The following is a 25,219-nucleotide window of genomic DNA, read 5'->3' on the forward strand; positions in this document are numbered from 1 at the left end:
CCAAGAACAGGGTGCACGGTGTTAACCTTGGTGGGTAAGAACCGCCCCCCCGCCCCCCATGACCCCAGTGGCCGCTTTTCTCTTTGGAATCCTGCAGCCACCCTAGGTCTTACCCAAACCCTCTGCACAAGTGTGCAAACTGCCCAGGGCAGACCTGGGGGTGAGCTCAAAAGCGCCGATAATCCAATTGACAGGAGCAGATATGACAACGTTCTTTCTGCCCAGCATCTCTTTCTTCTGACAGCAGCCCGTGGGTTTTCCTTTGGGGCAGCGGCTCTCTTGTCCATGTGCTTACACAGGCCCAGGCTGCAGGGATGGACACAGGCTGAGCCAGTCAGAGCCTCGGGCAGGTACTGCTAGACTGGAGTCCAGGGCAGAGCCTGCCTGAGGACAGAGCTGATGCCGGGGGAGGGAAAGCTAAGGGGTGGACAGACACCTGGCCGTACCCTCCTCGGGGCACCTGGCTCTGGCTGGCCTTTTCAGTTACAGATCAAGCAAATTTCTTTCCTCCCTTCCTCCTTCCCCCTCCTCCTCTTCCTCCTCCTCCCCTGCCCCTCTTTATTTTGGCTCGGTCCAGTTTGTGGTTTTTATCTCTTGCACTAAAATTGTTCCAACACATACCCTAATGGCATTGCCACCTCATATGCCTGCCCGTGCCTCCTCCCCCCCCCCCCCCGCCACACTGTCTGAGAGAGGCTCAAACTATGGTTTTTCTCAGGTGCCACAGGACTACTGTGGGAACCATTCCACGGTCCAACCCACAGCCCCTTCTGCCCCCTACAGCAAAAGTGAGAATGTATTTTTATAAAACTGAACACACGTATCTTTCTATTATACAAGAACTTATTGTTTTAATTAGAGAAAAGGGGGAAATTATTCATAATGCAGCTGCCATGAGGGTTTTAGCTTATTTCCTTGCAAATGTTTCCCCAGTACACATGGACACAGTTGTAGCCCTAGTGCACACAAAATGCACCCTGTCAGTAGCAGCCTGGCGTCATCACTGGCATTTCTTTCTTTCTGTGTTTTTTCACCATCTCTGTTTTCAACAGCTCCCCTTCTCAAAGGTCCACCTGTAAGACTGGAAAGTCAGGAGCTCCCCTAGAACAAGGTGAAGCCACTTGTTTGGGTGGGGGCTGTTCCTGTTACTCTTTCCAAGAATCCAGCTACCCTCAGCTGGAGTCTGACACTGATGCCTGGGTCGCACCCCTAGACGTCTGCTTCAGTAGCTCCGGGGTGGGTTCCAAGAATTTGTATTTCTGAGCAGTTGCCAGATGATACTAATGCTGCAGGTCTCAACATGCAGGATTCACATGGGAGCTAAAATGCATTTGCTATTCGGTGACCTGTAGGCCCATTCAAATTTGAGAAACCCAGATAGAGACATGCCCTAAGTTTCAACATAATAGTCACTTACTGAACACTAACTCATGCCTCTGTGGTTTTTCAGAAGCCTACCTTTTTCTTGGGGGCCAAGTTTCCGAGTGGGGTAGGACCTACAACATCACGCCTAAAGCCCCTAGGAACCCCCAATTTCATATAACCTAAAAAGGGAGGGTTATGTGAGGGTTTCTTTCACTGTTCTCTTATAACCCTCCTCCAGTTGGTTAGAGATGAAGGGGCAGGCTGTGGGGGATTGGAGCCTCAGGTCAGTTTCATATTTATTGAGTGTTGGGGACTGTGTCAAGGGATACAAAAATAAATGAAACGTGGTCCCTGTTCTCTAGGAGCTGATGGATAATGGAGAGGTAAATACAAAATTAAAAAAATGCTCATAAGCTGAGAAAGAGCAAGGCAGAGGAAGGCAGTGTTCCTGGAAGCAAAGAGAAGGGGCACTCAGCTGGCCGTGCGGGATGGGGAAGCTGAGCCGAGGAAGTTTGCAGTTAGCCAGTGAAGGAGCATGGGAAGGGCATTCATGGCAAAAGGAACAGTGAAGCCCAGGGGGCTGGAGACATCCTGGTGCTGTCAGGTGTGGGATTGTGAGAAATTGAGCTGGGGGGTGAAGTGGGCCAGACGTAGACCCCCTGAGCTGAAAGGACACTTTAGAACCTCCCAGATCTCTGGTCCTCCAGTCCAAGAGCCTGACATGGAGCCAGCATAAGACTATTGGAGGATTTTCAGCCAATCCACTGAGTGGAATGACTTGGTTTCTCTTATTGCTTATAATTTCACCTCAAAGGCACCAAGTTTGATCAATAATTGCCCAAGCCTCAGGGGCGCCTGGGTGGCTCAATCATTAAGCGTCTGCCTTCGGCTCAGGTCATGATCCCAGGGTCCTTGGATCGAGCTGCACATCGGGCTCCCTGCTCGGCCGGGAGCATGCTTCTCCCTCTCCCACTCCCGCTGCTTGTATTCCTCTCTAGCTGTGTCTCTCTCTGTGTCAAATAAATGAATAAAATCTTTAAAAAATAATAATAATAATTACCCAAGCCTCACTGAGGCCTGCACATACCTAGCCACCACAAGATCTCACCAATGGCTCCTATAGCTGAAACCACGTGTCTACCTAAGAACAAGGACAATGGGTTGGGTTGGGGTCCTAGTTTATAAAGAACCAAATAGCAGTGAGTTCATTGAAAACCAGTCATATTTTCTCCAGAAAGCAGTCCAGGATTCATATGGGGGCCTCATGGTCAAACTCAAGCCCTTCTGGCATTTGAATTCATCATCCTTGACTGCCTTACTACTAAGAGTGTGAGAACTTGTTAGAAAAATGAAAAGGGTCTGCTCCAGACCTGCTGAACCACAGCCTGCGTTATAATCAATCCCCAAGTGATTGAAACACCTGTAGTTGAACAAGTTGGGCTTATCATCACTGTGGTGAGGGAGACCGCACACCTGGGGCAATGGTGGACCATCTCAGTAGGAAGGGTTTTGACAGGACTTGAAGCACTTGGCCTTTGGTTGGGTGAATTTAGGGAGGGCCCAAGAAAGCAGGCATTTGCTCTGGATTGGGTTTTGTCAGGAAATGGGACAGTTCTATAACTGAGTATCTTAGTAAATCTTACTGATAAGGAGGGTAAACCAGATCCAAGCTAAAAGTGTAATTGGTAAAGAAGCAGTCACCACTCCTATTAGCAAGGAAAGGAAGACATTTAGTATTTTGTGGTTGTTTTTGTCTGTGCTTAAATAAAATTATGAGGCAGTCCATTTTGACTCATTTCATCACAGTTGCAGAGTGACGTTGACTGATGGCATTCTGTGAGATCGTTTATGTCCAACAAGAAAACATCTACACCAGCTTCAGAGAAGCTAAGGCCTAGCTGAAAGGGTCAGGCCAGTTCCCAGATGTCAGGAGCTGCTTTCTCCTTTCTCAGCCTTAAAGACTGAGAGTCAGTGTTTTAGAGTGTGGCGTCCCTTTTCAGGGTTGTCTCCTGGTCCGAAATGGTTGCTGGAGCACCAGCAATCATAGTAGTGTTCAAGGGACAGGGGGTAGAGAGTTGAGAGCACATTTCCCAGCTCCCTTTAAGAAGCTGTTAGAAGCCCCATCCCGCTCCTTGCATTTATACCTCATTGGCTATCCCTAGTTTCAAGAGCACTGGGAAATGTAGACCTTTAGCTGGCTGTGTTTCTGCCCCTCCCCCAGTTAGGTACTTTTCGGTAAGGCAGAAGGGCAAATTGGGTACAGAGTAGGCTACTGGCAGTCTCTCTCAGACAAGGAAGTCTGGGCTCAGGAATGGGGAAATTTTGGGCCCGGGAGGGTAGCAGGATTTTATCTTCTCCTCCTTATCAGTATTTAACATTCCAGCAACCAGAGCTGGCCAGTCACAGTGAAAAAGAATCAGCCAGTCTCCGGCGTCTGCAAGAAATTCTTATTAAAGGTAGAATTTGCTTCTCAAGTTTTCCATACCCCTGGCTGGGAGAGCAAGAGTGATGTAAACCTACGAGCCAGAACTGCCTCACAACCACAGGCAGGAAAGCTATTGGAAGGAGAGCGACATCTGTGAGGAGAGTCAGTCTGTTCTGTCAGAAGGCTTTATCTCATCCCCGGGGAGAGGAGCAGTGGGAGGAGGGCAAGGTGACTACCCAAAACAAGGTATCAGAGCTAATAAGATGGAGGCATGCCTTCGCCTTGTAGTCCATAAACTAGCCCAACAGCCAGGAATCCCGGAGGTCACTGGCCTGGACACACAGTAGGGTCACACTGATGCCCAGGTCGCAGTGACTCACCCCCACCCCAGCCCCCCCCACACAGAACGCCACCTGAAGTAGAACGGCACTTCCTTCAGAGTGCCCCAGTCATTTCCCAGAAGCCCCGAAGGGACCCTTCACAGGTGCCCTTGGCAGTATGCCAGCTTCCCGCTTCATCACCTCATTTAACACATTTGCTGAGCACCTTTGAGACCCTAGGCCCCGTGCCAGACACACCGTTACCACAGAGAGCTGACAGCTCGTGGCAGAAAACACACAAGAACCTAACAGACATAAGTTACAAATTGTGCAAATGCTGTGTTAAAGACAAAAACCTGGTAGTGACCAACAGGAGCTAGGGTATTCCTTGAAAATACCCTGCGCAGCCGGGGGTGTTCCCACTTCAGGGCACAGCAGCTGTTCTTTCTGCAGGAACAAATTTTCCCCTGCAATCCCCATGACTCACTCCTTCGCTTCCTTCAAGTCTTTGTTCAAATGTCACCTTCCTAAAGACGCCTTCCCCGACGCCCACCCCCAGCCCCGGCTCTCCCTACTTCCTGGCCCTACTCTGTTTTCTCCACAGGTTTACCATCTTCCATCTCATATATTGGTTTACTGACTGTCTACCCTCCCCTCCACTAATACTTTGTTCCATGAGAGCAGGGTTTTGTGTTTTATCACTGTTCCCAGTGTCCGTAAACAGTATGTGATCGGGCTTTGATGAATGTGTGTTGAATGAATGAATGAGTGAATGAATGAGTCAGAACAAGAATGGGGCAGTCAGGGAGGGCCCCTCGTGCCCTGCTGACCGGGAGGCAGAGAAAAATGCGAGACAGTGATTTGATTTCTGTTTTATCACTGGTCGTCTGGCTGGTTGGGGTGGAACAGGCTTGGGAGAACTACATGTGGCAATGGAGACCACTGCAGTGGCTGAGGCAGAGAAATCAGCCGGACGTGGCCCTGCAGGAAAGTGGGCGGTCGAGGGCCGTTTTGGAGGTGGACGGGATAAGACTTTGAGTTGTACCCCTGAGGCCTGAGGTCCTGGCCTGCGCTGCCTGAGATGGGGCAGACGAGGGAAGAAAAGGTGTGGAGGAAGCCAAGCCTTTCCCTCTCGTGCTCTGCCCCCACTGCGGACCTCTGTAGCCCTGAAGCGGCTTGCAGAGGGTCTCAGCGCTGCTGCTGAGACAGCGCTGCCTCCCCCCAGGGAAGACCCAAGGTCCAGCAAGGTTGGGCCCTGACCCCTGCTGAGGCTGCCAGTCCTTGGGGAGCCTGGGTGATGACAGGTCCACGAAGAGCAGAGGGTGTGCCCACCCCTACCTCTGGCCACTTGTGCCCAACCCTTGCTGGCTCTCACCCCTCCAGGGTGCATGGGGACGGGAAGGGAGCAGATCTGCCCTTTCCTGCTCCCTTTGTCTTCTGCAGCACCCACTGCTCCAACCTGACCTACCTGGCTCAGCTGACTGGAAAGCCCCGCTGCACAGGCCAGTGTCCACAGGGGTGATGCAAATAATGAACTAGCAGTGCAGCAAGCACCACGGCCAATCAGGACAGGGGCCTGGCCCATACACTCGGAAGCTACCCAGATAACCATCAACCCCCCAGACACCCTCATCAAACCCCATCCGCCGAGTTGGAAGGAGCAGGATGGTCAGACTCCCCAGAACCCTGAACCCAGCAGGTGACAGACACCCAAAGGCCAGCCCAGCGGCCTTCTCCAAGGGCCCTGTCCCCACTTCGAAGGCAACCAAAGTGGCCTCTGAGGAGCCCACGTGCCACCACACTGAGTCCAGTCTCCTCAAGGTTTGCACCTTCTCCCTTTCTCCACTTGCTTTCCTGCCCCTACCTTCCCCAGATATTCTCTGATCCCACCCCACTCTGCCTCCTCCATGAAGTCACCCCTGGCTGCCTCTCCTTCTTTGTGTTTCTTTTCTGGGTTCTTTGGCATCTGTATCCTTATTTCAGCATTTCAGGCTGTGTGTTTCATCTCCAGGACTTTTAATTCCTAGAGGCTGGAGGGCACTTGTTACATGCTCACAGAGTAGTGGTGGCGAGCACAGACTGCCGCAGGCAGAAGGTGCATTCAGTTCCCACCTGCTACTGTGTGGCCTTGGGCAAGGAAATTAACTTCTCTGTGCCTCATTGATCAAGAGGATATTCGTGCCCCCCTGAGAGGTTCCTGGAAGAATTAAATGAAACCCTGTTTGCAAAAACCTAGCCTGGTGTCTTGCGCTCAGTAGGGACTCCACAGATGTCAGCTATTATTCTAGTGTGACAAGTCCCTGTGATATCTGACATCACACCAGGCATTCAGGAGGTGCCCAGGAAGTGCTCAGTGGCTAAATGGGCTGAATCTCTGTCTTTAGCTGCCTCACATGGGTTATGCATTAGGGCATCTGTTTCCATTTCTCTACGGACATGGGTCACAGCTGCAGGACTGGAGAAGCACAAGGCTGATCTCTTATTTCCTTAGAGCCTGAGCCAGCAAAGAGAAAGCAGGTCAAGTTCCCAGATAAGTGTGGACATTTGCCTTGGGCCCCTCTCAAGGGGTGGAGAGAAACTTTCTCACAAACATGTTCACTATTCCTCCCATCCTTTTCCTCACAGACACCCCTAAAGCAAGAGTAGTCTCTGTGGGAACCCTCTGCTTCAAAGACAGATTCTAGGAGCACTCTGAAGACCCTTCAGGTCCCACATGACCTGTTGCAGTGAATGAGGCTCTATCAAAGAATGGTGTGACCACCATGACACTTCCCTTATTGACCTGGTTCCTGAAACCAGCCATTTTTATATACATATATCTCTTGTCATCTTCATGAAAACCCCATTCTACAGTTAAAAGAGACTGAGAATTGGCAAGGTTAACAAACTTGCTCAAGGCCACACAGTTGGTAAATAGCAGAATCAAGTTTGACTTCTACCAGCCCATGTTCCTGCCTCTGGGCCACTCCCTTTTGTAATGGGGCAGCCACTGGCCTAGAATCCAGAAACCTAGCTTGGGGCCAGGTGATGGACTCGCCAGCTGGAACCTCAGCCTTATCCCTTTCTAGACAGGGGAAGGAACGGCTACCCTCCACTGCCCAGGTGAAGGCTTTTGGGTGGGGTCAGGAAGAGAGTAAAGAGTAAAAAAAACAAAAAAAAAATATTTTAATTTATGGCTCACTAGATTTCTCTCTTGCAACAATTTATATCCATTTCCCCTAACTCAGGCAACTCTGAATATGAGAAAAGCATTCAGCCGTTTGAAGAATGCTATTCAACTCATGACAAAGAACAATTCTTTTGAATCTATAAGAATTTTCTGGAAGTCACATGTCATTTTCACTTTCACCTATTAAAATCGAAGCTTATATTCAGCTTTTTTTAAGTTCCTCAGCGTGGAGGCAGCCAGCAGCTGGTGGTGCAGAGTGGGTCTCAGCCCCTTGCCAGAGGTCATCACTCTCTGAAAGCACAGACCAGCTCAGCAAGCCACAGGTTTGGGCTTAAACCCAACTGATCTTGAAAGAAAGACCTGCATAAAGATCACAATGAACCAACAGAAAATATTCAACATCTGTCATTATCTCAACTTACTGGGGGCTTGGGAGCGGGATGTGGCACATTCCAAGAGCTCCTAGAGGGAAAATTGAGCCACGAGGAAATGGAGCTCCTGGGCTGGACAGGAGCCTAGGGCTGGGATGAGGCCTCTTCACACATCTGCTTCCCTCATAAGGGATCCCTGACTTGCAGGCTCTGCCAGGTGGAAACCAAACCAGCCCTGGGCCAGGGCCCAGAGCAAGGACTTACCTGGAAGAGACTTCTGCTAAGCAGTTCGAACCACATGCAAATGCTATTTTAATGATCATAAATTCCTACAGCAGGTTCCCCCAGTACCTTGGCTACCATGTTAGTGGAATCATTCTTCAGTGTACTCGGTACAGAGGAGACCTAGTGCACAGGGTCAGGCAGAGGGTGTGTGTGTGTGTGTGTGTGTGTGTGTGTGTGTACATGCCTGCATTTTTTGGGAGTGAGGATATTTGCATAACACAGATAATCTTTGCAGATACCAGACAAACAGGAAGTTTCAGAACCTATGCCATTTCCTTTCACTGTGAATCAGCAGCCTCTTTCTTCTCACTCAGAAATGATGCAAATCACAGGGTATGGCACTGGAACATGAAATACAAGAGAAGAGCACAAAGGCCTCTCAAGTCACCTTCTTTTGCGGGGGGCTTCCCTGTCACCCACCCCTACCTGCACTCCTTGGGCCATCCCCTCCCACCTACCCAGCTTCCTAGAGTGCTTCAAGAGATGTTTGGGTGCCAGCCCTAAACACATCAGCAAAACAGTCTTCAGCCACCAAACCTATGTTACACCAATGCTTGGGATGAGGCCCAGCCAGGCTGTGGCGGGGACCTCCCTCGGTCTAGTTCCCGGCCCCAGGACTGTATCCCAGAGAGGCTCTGCGGAGTAACAAGCATGCCTTGGACTTGACCCCAGACTACCAGGGCTCAGATCCCTGCTCTAGCTAGAGAGGCCTTGGGCAAGCCACCTTCCCCTCCGAGCCTTGGTTTCCCTATCAGTTACATGGGACTGATAGTGACTCCCTGCGGGTTTGGGGCTAATAATACATGTGAAAGGCAAGGAATACAAGGTGGCAAATAAAAACACAGGTTTTGGAGTCGGATATCTGAGTTCAAAATCCAGCTCCACTGTGTACTGGCCATGACACTTCGGGCAAATTACCTAACTTTGCCAAATCTTACTTAACTTGCTTATTTGTAACATGGTGATAATGAGTACATCTACCTGACAATCTATGGAGAGGATCAAATGATGTAATCTCCTGGCTCACAGGAAACTCTTAACAACTGTAAACCAGTTTTCCCACCGCCTCCCCCACTCTTCCTTCCTCCTGCCCCACCCAATGCTGCAAGATCCCTGGGGTGAGACCACTGCTGAGCTTCACCAGGGAGAGCCCAGCACCTGTCTTGGCCCATAATAAATCAGCTGAATGAATGAATGAATGAATGAATGAATGTTCCTTGTCCATAGCAGGTGCTGAGGAAATATATCTGTATAAAATAAATTTATACAAAAGCCACAGACCAAATCATACCCTCTCTGTTTTGAAATTCCTAAAAGGGGGGTGGGGCAGTAGAGAATAGTGATGACAAACATCCCGGGCTTAGACAGCAGTCAGGCCTGGCCCATCCTTTAACTTTGCACTCTGCACGAAATGTGGAGAGGATGCAGAGGAATGGGTCCAGTTAAGTCCCAGCTTCATGAGCCGGGAAGATGATTCAAAGACTTGACTTCCTTTCTAAGAGGACAGGCCTTGCAACTGACACCCCTCTTGCCCCATTTCTCTCCCTCCTTAGGCCTAACAGTCTTTTCTTGTTGAAGAGCTGGTGGGTCGGAAGCCCCGCGGGCTCCCAGCAGCCTTGTGGAGGACAGTGAGCCATGCCCCACTACTGACCCAGCCCGCGGGAGTGCAGAGAGGCAAGAGGTTTGTCTCCGCAGGACAGCACCCTCGGCCCTGCATTCGCTCTGGAGCACGGCTGTTGAGCTCTCCCCTCGTGTCGACTGTGTCCGAAGAGTGCTCACTGGCCACTCCTCCAAGAGTGAGTCCAGGACGCAGCAGACGCACAGGCTAAGCGCCAAGGTCTGGAGTCAGACAACCTGGCTTTGCATCCAGACTCTGCACAGACAAGCTGTCTGATCTCAGGCAAGGCTGCTACCTCTCTCAACCTCAATCTCCTACTCTGTGAAATGGAGGCCAGTGCTAGAGCCCTGGGCCTGTAGTGAAGACATTTACTGCTAGGCTGGGCACTAGCCAATGAAGTGAATCCCGGCCAGGACCAGGTTAGACCTGCTAAATATGAGCTCAGCTCATTTCTGCTGCAGAGACTGTCATGGCCCCCAGCACACTGTAAGCACTCTAAACATTAGCCCCTGCTTTCACTATTCTGATGTTTGGCTCATGTCACACAGTTCTCAGTGGAGGGACATTCAGAGGAGTGGTGGCCCTAGACAGGCCCGGTCTTTGCCCTGTCCCAGGTTAACGAAGACCCTCCTGCCTCTCACTGTTCCCCAGAAAGTTCCAGGAATGGGGCACCTGGGTGGCTCAGTCGGTTAAGCGCCCGACTCTTGATTTTGCCTCAGGTCATGATCTCAGGGTCATGAGATCGAGCCCCCACGTCAGGCTCCGTGCTGAGTGTGGAGTCTGCTTGAGATTGTCTCTCTTTCCCTCTCCTTCTGCTCTTCCCCCCCCCCCGACACTCCTGCTCTCTCTCGCTCTCTCTCAAATAAATAAAATCTTAAAAAGAAAGAAAGAAAGAAAGTCACAGGAGTGCTGAGGATGGGACAGGACCTTGATCTTATCTGCCTAATATGAATCATGCTGCATCCCTATGCTGCCCATGGCAGGAGCTCTTTTCCCCATGAACACTCTGCAAATCTTTATCACAGCAACAAAAGAGCCAAATAGCTAGTGGTCCAGGCACTGAGCATATATTTACAGTATAAGCCAAGTCAGTGTGTGGCTCACATACCATATACTGGGGGCCCGGGCACTGTCTGGAAGGAAAACCCCAGAGATGTTTATTGTGCACATACCCCTACATAGGGTCTGTGTCAGAGGCAAGAGTCACTTTTCCTCATGTTCTGGACCAGTTTGAAAGAACAGTTCTCAGCACATTTGGAGCATGGAGGTGCCCCCCACCCCACAGCAGCAGAAGTAGAAGCTCAGGCATCCTGTGCCCCAACATAAGCCAGAATTATCAAGGACACTGGGCGCAGCTGGCTAGAGTCTGGAAGTCATCTCTGCTTCTGGGGAGAGCCCGCTGGAGCCATGTCTGCTCAGGGCCAGGACAGCCGGTCACCCTGGGGGCCTGTGATCCCCTGCCTGGGCTTTGATGGCCTGCTGGGCCCCCGTGGTGAGGATTAAAAGCAGCCGTCGCTCTCCTGCAAACCTGTCAGTCCCACTATGTAACAGGCTGCCTACCTATGAAGGCCTCTCCTGTCATCTCATAAAAGATGCTCTTGCTGGAGGAGTGTGGAAGCCTTCAGGGAGGGAGGTGACTGCACCTCAGAGCACGGGCTCTAGAAATGTCACCCAGGCAACGTCCGCCCATCAAAGCCAGATAACAGTGCAAACCCAAATGGGATTTTCTGGTAACCGTTTTGTCAGCAGACTTTTTTTTTTTTTTTTTTCAGAACTGCATCCTTTGTGAATAGAACCCGGCAGTTCACCATGGGTTTTTCGAGCATCTGTATCTATCCTTTGCTATGTCATGACTACGAACAATATAACATAACGTAATCACAAAGCTACCATTTCTCGTCTGTGAACTGTGCTTCTGTCTTGAGCAGTTATTCATGATCTCTCCTTTGAGCTATTCCTTGCCAAAAACCCGTGAGAAAGGAGTTATAATGACATTTATTATTATTCTTTTAATTATAATTTATTATTATTATTAATAAAATGAGTTTTATTTTTTTAATTTTATTTTATTATGTTATGTTAGTCCCCATACATTGCATCATTAGTTTTTGATGTAGTGTTCCATGATTCATTGTTTGCGCATAACCCCCAGTGCTCCATGCAGTACGTGCCCTCCTTAATACCCATCACCAGGCTAACCCATCCCCCCACCCCCTCCCCTCTAGAACCTCAGTTTGTTTCTCAGAGTCCATCGTCTCTCATGGTTCGTCTCCCGCTCCGATTTCCACCCCCCTTCATTTTTCCCTTTATTTTAATAAGTATAACATTTATTATGCTTTTTCAACATTCCGGGCATTGTGGTCATTGTCTTATAACTAACATCTCCTTTGTTCCCTCCAAGAGCCGCATCAAGTATTTGCTGTACTGACCCCTTTCACAGGTGAGTTAGGGGAGCCCTGGAACCCCAGCCCAGAGCCGCTGCCCCCAGAGCCTGTGAGCTTCCCACTGCTCCACCCCACCTCCCTTCTTAGCCCTACTTCTTCCCCCTCTTCTCTGGCCTCAGGGCTGAGGAACCTGTGGCCAGGGCACGGGCAGCCGAGTCGGCCAAGCTCCAGAATGCAACCCGCCTGGCTTTCCCAGCAGTCAGTGAAGACCAGTGGTAACTTCCATGAGCACAAACTAGTCCGGATGACTCCTGAACTGTGCAGGGAGCCCTGGATGAGCCACTCAGACCAGTAGATCTAGACTGGGGTGCTGACCTCAGAGCCCGGAGGACGGAATAATGTTAGCAGAAAGTACAGAGTTCCCTATACCCACCCTGTTACTAACACCTTGCCTTAGTGTGATCTATTTGTGACACATGACGAATCAGTTGTTACTCTTATTAACTACAATCCCTAGTGTACACTCAGATTCACTCCTGGTGTACCTTCTGTGGGTTCTGACATGTAGAAAGACACGTATCCACCAATACAGTATCCCACAGACTAATTCCTCTGCGCTCTGCCCGTTCGTCCCTCCTCCTCTCTAGTCCCCTACTGCTCACCTCCTGCGCCAACCCCTGGCAACCGCTGATCTTTTTACTGTCTCCATCATTTTTACCTTTTCTAGAATGCCACATAGTTGGAATTACACAATATGTAGCCTTTTCAGATTGGCTTTTCACTTAGTAATATGCATTTAAGGTTCCTCTCAGTCTTTTCGTGGCTAGTTAGCTCATTTCTTTTTATTGCTGAATACTATTCCGCTGTTTGGATGTATCACAGTGTATCCATTCACCTGTTGAAGGACATCTTGGCTGCTTCCAGATTTGGGCAATTATGACTACAGCTGCTATAAACATCCGTGTGCCGGTTTTTGTATGAAAGTTAAGTTCGCAAGGAGCGCAACTGCTAGATTGTATGGCAAGAGTATGTTTAGTTTTGCAAACTTTAAACTTAATTTTACTTTGGATGTTTTGTGTTTTAATGTGAGTGCTTAAGTGGTTCTAAGGATTTGCAGCTCTCCCAATAAAAGCAAGAGAACTCCAGAATGCAAAGATCTAACAGTCTAGCCTTAACCTCCTGTCCCTGCCTCTCTCCTTGCATCTCCATCCTTTCCCACTTGGGGAAAGGGGGTGGGCACAGGACAGATCTGCTCTCAAACCCACCAAGCTAAAATTCAGGGCAAAAGGCTTGGTTCACACCTTTTCCAGGGCACGGAAGTGATTGTATGGCTTTTTATAGCTAGTTAAAATTCAGTTCCTTCTGAGTGTACACAAAGATGTCATTCATGTCAAGCTAAATAGATTAGAATGTCGACAGAATTTAAAAATAAAATTGTGGAATAATTCTGGAATATAATCAAATTCATTGTCCACACATTATTAGATTCTTATATTTTAATATATTTCATTTCTTTCTCTCCCTGAATGCTCTTTTTTTTATTGAATTGCTCTTCCCTCTTCTTGACATACATACCTCTGCTTTGGAAAATCACATTCCTTTTTTATTAGCTCAACAGGGCAGGAGGCAGGCCTTCTTTCTCTTTGTAACCCCTAAGTAAATATTTATTGAATGAATACTTTGGAGAAAAGTATCTTTTTTTCCCCCTCCAGTTTGAAAATGTCTTTTCCACTGAGTCACTCTTCACAGATGAGTACCCAAGAGCGGTGTTGGAATGTCATTAACATAGTGATTTAATACATATTTAAATGAACTGTTTACTTCCCAGGGTCATAGAGTCTTGGAGGAGATAATGAAGGGCTCGAGTTCAACCTCAAGGGTGTGTCAAGGGCGTGTCACTGGAGTTCGTTCACCCATATCTCGGGCCTCTCTCCTGAGGTCCTAGATAACCTCTTGCTGCTGCTGTCGGGATCCTTTACACACGGTCCCTTGAGGCCTCATTGAGGCCGGCTGCTCCTGATCCCACTGAGGGTCTCTGCATTCACACTCACCAGTGGTGCCTTCCCAGGACCAGTTCACCGAGGAAGCCCTGGTGCCTGGGGCCGCTAGAGCGGCTCTCCTATGTAAGCTGACAGCCCTTCCTTGGGTTTGCCTTTGTACCAAACTCCTCAGAGGAAGCCTGTGGTGTTAGATTTGTTTGGCTGGTTTGTTTGACTAACTTCTGGTTCCTTCTACTGAAGAAATGGACCCTAATTTCCAGAGAGCATTTTGAATGACTGTCATTCTTAAAGTCTTCCCCCCTGTTTACAGGGGTGCGGCCCAGGAAGAGCTTTGAGGCTCTCCTCCCACCTCAGGAAAGGGTCAGCCCCCACCACCGCCATGCTTCCTTCAAGAGTCCTATTTTTGGTGTCCCAGGCCTTGATCATCAGCTCCAGTGTCCTCGGCATCTTCCTTCCCGAAGCCCTAGGAGTGAGCTCTCATGAGAAGCCAAGTTTCTGTGGTCCTCCTTCCCATTCCAGAATTCCTGTGGTGGGAATGCTGAATTGGCCCTGCTTTACTTAGGACAGGCTAAACCACTGTAACAACTAGACCCCAAAATGCCTGGACTCAAAGACATTAGAAGTGTATCTCTAGATCATGGAACATTTTAGGGTGGATGTTCCAGATCAGCAGGTGGCTCTATGCTGCAGGGTGATTCAGGAACCTAGGCTCCTTCCAGCTGTGGCCCCATCATCCCCAAGGGCCTTGAGCCAGTGGAAGGGAAACAAGACCATAAAGGAAGCATGCTGCTGTCTCAGAAGTTCCTCACACTCCATTGGCTGGAAGTCAGTTGGCCAGTCCTTTGCCACACTTACCTGCAAGAGGAGCTGAGCAAAATTGCCTAGCTCTTACCCAGCAAGAAGGGGAGATGGGTTTTGGTGGGAAGCCAGTGGCCCCTGCCAGAGACCCCATCCGTCTTCTTCCCAAGTCCGCTCTCCCTTGCCTTCCTGCTCTTGCCCCATTTGTCACATTTGCAAGGTAACGTGTTGAGAATTTATAACTCAGGAACTAATACAATCAAGAGGCAGCCACCTACTGCTTCTAAGGACAAGATAATAGAATCTGCTCACTAAAGTCTAATCATCACGGTCTTAGTAACACGCGCCATATTCCAGCACTGGTCTGCATTAGCATTCTCTGAGTTTTTATTTTGTTTGTTTTAAAATTTATGGTCCATGCTGTTATTCATTATCCCCAGGCCTCGCTGATGTATACCAGCTCCAAGGGAAATAAAAGCCAAACATTAGCAAACATCTTCCCTGAGCACAAATACATTGCAAGCTTTGCGCTCAATATCAGGTTTGTGATATTAATCTTCAGATAAGTTCTTAGGATCCCATTCAGATGCATTGGCCTTAATGATATTATTAATGGAAAACAGGACCAGGCTTGGGGTTACAGACCTTGACACAAGGGTTCTGTAGCCTCCACCCCTACCCCAGCTGAGGCTGGCTCCTCCCATCTATCAAGGAACAAAAGAAGTCAAATTGATTTAGAGGAGCATTGGACATTTATTGGGTGCCCTATGGAATAATGTGAACTTTTGGCTTCGAGATGGAGGAGGGGCCCAGGGGGAAGGGAAGTTTAAATGTGCCATCTCTAGAAACTGTGTAGTGATACGTGGGTATTTGTCCAACTTATGGTTAGACTCCCCAATTTTTTATTGCCTCAGTTTCACTTTTCTCTTCCTAATTGTTCTGTGAGTGCATCCCAGCCAGGGCCTGCCTTCCGCTATTAATCCACTGACTGACCTCAGCTTGTCCTGACACCCTCCCTCACTGTCTTAGGGCTTACTATCTGGCTAGTACTCTTTGATGGTGACTTTAGTAAGCCCCCCTTTTCCAGGGTCAGCCCTTTCCTCCCCTGCTTGAATCTCTGCCCTCAATTCTAGCCGCTGCCCCTTCCGCAGGCTGGGCCTCAGAGGAGCCTCTGCCTGACTGCTTCCTGCGGCTGAGACCTGAGGGTTTGGACACTTCTAGGGGCCACCCGCCTCCTCCTTGGCCCCTACATCCATCCACAGTCTGCAGTGGGGTTAGTTCTTCTCGCTCAGGAACCCCATTACTGTCCTCCTCCGCCGCCCACAGCCGAGGGCTCCCATGTGCTGAGGCTGGAGCCCTCACAGGTAGGGAGGGTCATTCCCACCTCAAAACCTTCTTTCCTGCTACTTTCCCAGCCCAGATTTCCCAATATGTCCCTTTCCATCTGGGCTCATCTTGTCCCCATGGATGGCCCAGCTCCCTTCTGGAGCCTCCTCTGATGAGCCAGCAGTGGATTTCTTGAGCTCTATGTCCTTCGGGACTCTTGGGTCGGGGTAGCTATCATCAGGCCCAGAGGAGTGGGCCTTAAGCAGAGTCTTCTACTGGGGCAAAAACTGCAGATTTTCTGTAGGATGAAACTATGGGAATTGTGCCAGAAGTAATAAACTGCTCTCCCCTGTTAGTTCATAGAAGCTGTTAGCCACAGAGGAGTGGGAGGCACACTTTGTTTTTGCAGTTGGGGAGAATGTTGAAATACCAGGTGTATCCACTCTGTAGTGGCTGTGGTTAAAAACGAGTGATCACTTCCTTTGTTTGGTGGATATGGTGTGGCCTTAGGAGGTTTGGGTGACATTTTTATCCCAGATGCCTCTGAAGGTGAAATTGTCTCCAGGTTTGGTCATTGGAACACCTGCTTCAGAACCACCAGCGGCATTAATTAAAATGCAGATTCCTGGTCTCCCCCCCCAAGACCTAGTGAACCAGAGCCTCTGAAGGTAGGGCCCAGGAATCGGCCTCTTTATCAAGGACTCTCAGCCGCTTGACCATGGCCAGCTGTTTGGCACAGGACACTGTCACCTTGGCCCTTCCACCCTGAGAGCCTTGTGGCATACCCTGAGGAACCTGGGACCTCCTGCCTCAGTAGCAAAGACTTGGCAGACCCACCTCATAGCGCTAAGCCAAGATGAACCCCTGGTTTTGGCACACTGTCCTAATACCATTTTGCTCAAGTGGGCAGTCTATAAATATTTCTTGAACTGAACTAGTACCCTTATGGGCAGGGCTCTGTCTTCTTTATTTCAGGCACATTTATACAGGCACATAGTTAGTGCTCACTCTATCTCTGACAGTAGGTTGATCGATGCGGTCACAGATCCAGGCCATATCTGTAAAAAGACTGGAAAGAAGACAGCAGCTTTAGTTAAGACCAATCTACCTGCTCCTCAGGATGTTTCTACAGGGAGAAGCTGTTTTGTTCATGTTCAAAATCCACAGATTCTCAGATTCTTAGCTGGCTGGAGACCCCTGACATGACTCGGGAAAGGAGGTGTTAATGCAGGTGACTTTTCTAAGAAAGAGCCACTACTGATAAGTGAATGAAGTTGACCTTGAGTGTCTTGACAATGGCTTGGTCAGACAGAACTTCTGTGTACAGGTTTGGTTTTTGTTCTCTGGGATAAAAGCCATGTTGACAATATTTGGTGTGCTTCCTGGGTCTCTCAGCCTAAAGGTCATAGAGCCCTTGAGATATGCAGGATGGGAGCCCACCAGCCATTGTGGGAGAGATTTGAATGTGGTCGAGAGAATACTTAAACCTTTTATGAGTAAACAATTTTAAACCAAAGACCACAGGGAAATTGGAGAAGCTTACACGAGCCCTTAGACAGTGAGCTAAGAGATAACCCAAAATGAATGGACTCTTGCAGCCAGAGGATGCACATACATACACATGGGACTGAGTGGGAATTACCACCTCATAAGGAATGTTCATACTTGAGGAAAGCAAATTACCTTTATTAGTGTCTCAATCAATCAGTAAGTATTTACAGAGCAATACTACAGGCTAGCCTCTCAGCTGGACTATAAGAGGATTCAGAAGAAGTCCTACCTCAAGGGTTTACAATCTGGATGGAGAGCTAAGACAAGCTCTCTGGAAAGACAGAACCATACAGGAGATCTCAAAAGTAAGGATGCTTGCCTAAATGGCTAGGAAAATTCTTGAAGGGATGAATAAGTTCTGAGTCTTACCTGGAATCCTAAATTCTTAATTGTTCAGTATCTTAAATGCTTATATAGATCAAATCTATTTGCCTAATTGCAAGGAACAGAAGCAAACTCTGGCCTGGTTCAAGAAGAAAAGAAACTCAGAAAAGTATCACTGGGAAGCTGAGCTGGGACCCGGACTCAGAAAATGGGCAGAAACCATGAGAGGCTGGAGAACAGGAAGAACCACTGGGCAACTTCATAGGAACGAGCTGGTGAGGACACCACTGTCACCGTGGCAAGGCCTAGGGTTCTAAGGCTTTCAGTTCTAAGTTGGAGGCAGAAGTCTAGAGCCACATGCCCACATCCTAACTGCAAGGGAGGCTGAAAAACAGAGTGTCTGGAAGGTTCTGATTTTTAGCAGGAGGTGAACATTCATTCATGAAGTGGGGAATTCCAGGGCAGCCAAAACAAATAGCAAATGTTTGCCACACCTTCTCTATCTAGTATGGAAACAGAAAGTTGGGATGTAAAAGAATAATCACTCTGATTTTTTTTTTTTTTTTAAAAAAGGAACACTGCAGGATAGGAATTTTGCAGGTTATCAATACAATAAGACTCTGCCCCGTGGGAGTTGGAGAAGTCTTAGTAGAAAGGGGCACCTGATGACTTTGAAGGATTGGGATAAATGGAGAGGAGGTGGGAAGGATTCCCAGGCTGGGAAACTACCTAGAAGTCAAAGTGAACTTGCCGTGGGGATGGGTGCAGGAAGGAGATAATCTGACCTTACCAAGCCAGTCCTCTCCAGGCTCAAGATCCCACATGAGGACACCCCCGTCATCCACATCTGTTGCAGTGTCTTCAACATCACCCAGACGTCCAGTTTATCATCAACTGAGAGTGGCATCACTACTCCTTTGAGTAGGGAAATGAGAAGCGCCCACACCTGACATCTGACTACATTATACTGGAATAACAATGAGCTGAAATCAGTCGCTACTAATCTCTCCGTGTAAAACTGTTTTCAAAGTGCAAGCTTAACAGGTGAACAGAGATTACCAAAAATGAAAATATTACTTGATTTTGCTTCTACACAGTATCTTTCCCAGTACTTCTTGCAGATAAAAGTAACTATGGCCCTCTTAGACCAATGGTTCCTAAGATGGATGGTTATCAGGGATCACCCGGTGAGCTTTTAAAAAGTATTTCCAGGGGCGCCTGGGTGGCTCAGTCGTTAGGCGTCTGCCTTCGGCTCAGGTCATGGTCCCAGGGTCCTGGGATCGACCCCTGCATCGGGCTCCCTGCTCAGTGGGAAGCCTGTTTCTCCCTCTCCCGCTCCCCCTGCTTGTGTTCCCTCTCTCACTGTCTCTCTCTCTGTCAAATAAATATATAAAATCTTAAAAAAAAATAAAAATAAATAAAAAGTATTTCCAGGTCTATCCCAGATCAGTCCAAAATTAGGACTTCTAAGAGGGGAGCTAAGAAATCCATATTTTTTAAGGCTCTCCACGATATTTCCAGGATTATCCAATTTGGAAATAGTGCCCCAGACATTTCAATACACCTCAACTGTTCCCTCATACATTCCTTTGATTGTCTATGAACCCAAGACCCCCTCTTCACTTTTTTCCCCCCACTTAACTCTATTCTCTACTCTTTTTTTCTCAACCTATAAAAAATTTCAAAATCCAGAAAAATTGAAAGAACTATACAGCGATCAGTTGTATACCCTCTATCTAAATACGGTATTTGTTAACATTTTGCAATATTTGCTTTATCATGTATCTATCCATCTATCCACCCAGAGATCCCTTCATCTTATTTTTGATACATTTCTGAGTTGTAGACCTCAGCATTCCTCACCTGCAAATATTTTAGATTGCATATCATCAACTAAAGTTCACTATTTGTAGATAGTTCTTTTTTTCAGGTAAAATTTACAAAAACTAAAATGCACAAATCATAAGTGTGCCAATCAGTATGTTTTGACAAATCATATCCCTGTGTAACCCAAACCCTTATCAAGATATACAATATTTCTGTTACCTTAAAGAGTTCCAAATACCTCTTCCCACTCAGTCTCCATCTCCACTCCCAGAACAAGTGTTATTCTGATTTTTTTAAACCTTAGATTAGTTTTGCCTATTCTAGAACTTCATATAAATGAAATTGAACAGCACATACTCTTTCCATGTAAGGCTTTTGTCACTCAGCTAAGGATTCAGCCTTTTTTGCATTTATTAGTAGTTAATTCCTTTTTCTTATTGATTTTATTCCATTTGTATGAATATATCCCAGTTTGTTTACCCATTCTCTCGATGATGGACATTTTGGTCCATCATAAATAAAGCTGCTATGAATACTCTTGTATAAGGCTTTTGTGGATATATGTTTTCATTTCCTTTAGGCAAATACTTAGGAGTAGAATTGCTGAGATGTAGGGGAGGCATATGTTTAATTTTACAAGAACCTGGGCAGACCTTTTTTCTAAAGTATTTGAACTATTTTACATCTGCTAATAATGTATGAGAGTTCTGGTTGCTTCCTGACATCCTTACAACATTTCGTGTTTTCCATCATCTTACTTTAAGCCATTTTGGTGGGTATGTAGTGGTATTTCATTGTGGTGTTAATTTACATTTTCTTGGTGATTAATGATGTTGAGCACTTTTTCACAAGCTTATTTGTTGGTGATGTATCCTTTTTTGTGAAATATCTGTTCACATCTTTTGCCTGTGTTTAATGGAGACGTTTCTTTTATTTTTGAGATTCAACTTGCTAATATTTAGTTAAGAATTTTTGCACCCATGTTCATGAAGAATATTGGTGTGTGTTACTTTTATTGTAATAGCTTTCCTTGGTTTTGGTATCAGGGTTATGATGATCTCATGGAATGTGTTCATTTTATAAATAATTAGTGTTAATATATCTTTTTCCACCTTTCTTACAAACTGCCTCTGAATTTACACTTATGTTGTACTTTAGATAGCATAAAATTGGGTTCCTCCTTTTTCTTTCCAGTCTGATAATTTTTAAATTGTAAGTGGAGCATTTTGGTCAATTCATATTTAATGTAATTAATGTACTGATATGGGTATTCATTGTTGTTAGGTTGTCCAGTCTATTTTTAATCCTGTTTCTCTTTCCTGCTCTCTTTGGAGGTGTTGTGATTGGGGGTGGAGATTTGTTTTGTTTTCCGCTTTGTTTTTCTTAGAATTACATTTTAATTTATCTTCTGGGTTTTTAGTGATCCCTATTTGCATTAGCTTTTTTTTTTTTTTTAAGCAAGTGCTCTACGGATTATATAAATAACCTTAACTTACTACAATTTACTTAGAGCCAATATTGTACCACTTCACAAAAATGTAAAAATTTTGCAACCATATAGTTTTATTCACTGCCTTCATCTGTATGCTCCAGTTGTCTTATGTATTACATCTACATATGTTATACACTTTACAATACACTGTTATACATTTTGCTCTAAGTACTCCTATGTATTTTAAAGCTATTAAGAGAAAAGTAGACTCTTATCTGTATCCACATACTTAGCATTTATAGCATCCTTCATTCCTTGCTGATGAGTTGAGTTTCTGTCTGATATCATTTCCCTTCAGCATGAAAGAACTTTCTTTATCATCTCTTGTAGTTTAGGTCTGCCGATGACTAATTCTCTTAGTTCTTATTTATATGACATTGTCTTTATTTCACCTTCATTTCTTGTAGTGTACTTTTCTGAATACAGAATTCTGGGTTGACAGGGGTTTTTTGGGTTTTTTTTTTGTTTTTTGTTTTTTTTTCATTCCAGCCCTTTAGAGAGGATCAACTGATTTCTGATCTCCACTGTTCTGTCCTTCATGAATGAATCAGCTGTCATTTATATTGTTAGCCCCCCTGTATGTAATGTGCCATTTTTCTCTAGCTGATTTTCTCTTTATGTTCAGTTTTCAGCTAAGATGGAGTACATTCCTGCATTTGGTTTTCCTTGTATTTATCCTGCTTGGGGTTTGCTTATATTTTTGCATCTATTATATTGGTCTTTCATCAAATTTGAATTAGTTTTGTCAATTATTTCTTCAAACATTTTTTTCATGCCTCATTTTCTCCTCTCCTTCTAGAACTCCAGTAACATATGATAGACCTCTTAATTCTGTCCCACAGGTCTCTGATCACCTGCTCATTTTTTTAACTTCATTTCTCTCTGTTCTTCAGATTGTTTAATTCCTATTGATGTATCATTGAGTTCACTGACACTTTCTTCTGTCATCTCCAATCTTCTCTTGAGCCTAGTCAATGAATTTTTATGTAATACTGTATTTTTAAGTCCCAGAATTTCAAGTTGTTTATTTTTTTAATCGTTTCTATGTTTCTGCTAGGATTTCATATCTTTCCATTGATTGTGAACTTACTTTTCTTTACATTCTTGAGCATAATTATACTAGCTGCTTTAAAGACCTTGTCTGCCAATTCCAATATCTGGATCATCTCAGTGTGTCTCCATTGATTGCCTTTTCTCTTGAGTGATGGGTTACATTCTCTCTCTTCTAGAAACAGCTCATGATTTTGAATTTGGTCACTGTGAATGATACATTGTACAGACTCTAGTTTCTGGTATGTTCTTCAGTAAGGTGTTGATTTTTATTTTTGTTGTTGTTTTAATAGGCAACTAACTTGGTTAAATTCAAACTTCAAACTCTATCTCCCCTCCATTGAGCAGAAGCTGCATTTTTTGTTGAGTCCTTTTAGCTTCGCTTAACTGCTTGGAGTTTGCTCTATACGTGTAGCTCAGAAGTTAGCCGGAGATTTGAGCAGAGTTTATATACAGAATTTGGGGTTCCATCTCTTTGGCTCTATCCTTTCCAGGGTTCCCCCCTCACTTTATAGCTGCGTTGGCAGCCCCATATTCAGTTATCTGATTCCTCAAGCCGGTAAGATTTCCAGTTTGTTTCCAAATTATAGTTAACTTGCACAGCTGACTGAGGTCTACCGCTAGGTAAAAACCCATAAAAATAAAAATAAAAATTTAAAAGGGAAGCTCACCCATAGTCATGTTCTTCTTCCATGTGTCAACTCCCTTCCAGTTTCTGCTTAATTATGGTCATGCTCTTCACACAGTTGTTTTGTATGCTTTGTCTAGGGTTTATCACTGTCATCTGAGTGACATCTGTGTAGGCTTGGTCTAATACAGACTATTACACCTTTTTTTGGAACACAGAACTCTATCTCTACTACTTTGACTACTTTTTAGTGACAGTTGCTGGGCAGTCATTTGGATTTTCTTTTTCTATCTAAGGCTGTAAAATACAGGAGTAGTTAACATCTTGGACTCTGCTTCTTGGGTTCAAATTCCTGCTCTGTCTACTGTGACTTTGTGCAAAATACTTGTCTTCACAATGCCTCAGCTTACTCACCTTTACAAATGGGGATAATCCCAAAGTCTCTCCCAGGTTTGCTGTGAAGTTTAATAAAGTTTAAATAAATTCATACATAAAGATCCTGGAGGAATGCCTCTTTCATGGCCAATAATAAATAAGCCAGCTTTGCTGGGTTTTAGTGATATTATTTCACTTCTCATTTCAGTTAAACTTTTTGGTGCACAGAGTTGGGGACAAAGTTAAGTAGCACCATTTTACAGATATGCAGACTGAAGATCTCAAAACTGTAAACAGAAATCAGAAATTACAGCTCCAGGCCTCTTGTTCTTTGCTAATTTACTCAGTTGTCATCTTCCCTCACCACTCACTCCCTTGATTCCTTCAATGAAATGAGCCTGCCTACAAATGTTTATCCCAGGTTTTATTCATTAGGCTGAGAGAATTCCCAGACCTCTTCTTAAACAAGGACATTGTGTTAGGAAGCCTTTTTGGCTTTTATTTACATTTGAAGGGCTACAACATTCCCACTGCCTAAGAGGAAAAACGTATCCTCTCAAATGCTTTTCTCCTTGGCCACATACCCCAGCCTTGAGTTCATATTCTGAGCCAGTGACTTCTCCTAAGTGGTTGAGTTTATTATTAACAATGTCCTTTAAAGTTTAGCTAACCCTTGGCTGCTGCAGCTGGGATGGCGAGAGTGGGAGAGCTGCTGTTCTCAAGTGCTCAAGCCCGTACATCGGGAAGATTCCGGCACCCGCTCTGCTTAGACGGTCCCTCTCTAGCTCTCCCCACACTAAAAATCAAATTTTTTAAAATGATTTTATCTATTTATTTGACAGAGAGAGACACAGCGAGAGAGGAAACACGAGCAGCGGGAGTGGCAGAGGGAGAAGCAGGCTTCCCGCGGAGCAGGGAGCCCCACGCGGGGCTCGATCCCAGGACCCCGGGATCATGGCCTGAGCCGAAGGCAGCCGCTTAACGACTGAGCCACCCAGGTGCCCCTAAAAATCAAATTTTTATAAAAAGCCACAGGAGTGGGGAGACAGCAAGTGGCCCAAGCAGAGGACACGGCCTGGCAAAGGCTGGGTACAACACATCTTATGACTGTAGCTGTGGGACCGGGTTGATATCAGGGCATGGAGGGAAGGGGGCAGAGAGAGTTCAGACTGCAGACGTGCTTCAGGTCAAGACTTTGAGGTCAAGACGTCACGTCATTGAACCAGAAGTCTGAAGTCTGTTTCACTGGGCTAAAGTCAAAGTATTGGTTGGCCTGGTTCCTTCTGGAAGCTTGGAGGAGAGAATCCATTTCCTTGCTCTTTTCAGCACCAAGGGGTTGCCTGTATCCCAGGCCGGCAGCCCCCAGCTCATCTTCAAAGCATATCACTCGAGGCTCCATTTTGTGGTCAGCTTGATTTCTCCTTGGCCAAAGTCAGATCTCCCTTTGTCACCCTCCTATACAAAGACACTTGCCATTACATTTGCGGCCACCCAGATAATCCAGGATAACCTCTCATCTCAAGATACTTAACTTAATCACACCTGCAAAGTATCCTTGGCCATATGAGGTAATATTCACAGATTTTGGTGATTAGGATGTGGACATCTTTGAGGACCCATCTGCCCTCCAGGTTCTGCTCAAATTTTGTTTTTCTCCTCTAAGAGGCATCCCCGATCGCCCAGGCTGTGTTCAGGGGGCAGACTCCCTCATGAAGCGTGTCACACTCCAGATTATAATTGCCTTTTTTGTCTCCCTTCTCTCAACTGTCAGCTGCTTTAGGGCTGGGATCTCAGTCACCTTTTTCCCTTCAGTGTCCTCAAAGTGTGGCACCTGATGTAAGCTCAGTATATGTTTGCAGGGATAAAAGTGCCCCTCTGGCTGACAACTCTAGGATGAACGGGACTGATGAA

The sequence above is a fragment of the Eumetopias jubatus genome, unplaced genomic scaffold, assembly GCF_037043125.1.
Source record: "Eumetopias jubatus isolate StellerSeaLion01/CBP00866 unplaced genomic scaffold, mEumJub1_p1.0 scaffold_4, whole genome shotgun sequence".
NCBI lineage: Eukaryota > Metazoa > Chordata > Mammalia > Carnivora > Otariidae > Eumetopias > Eumetopias jubatus.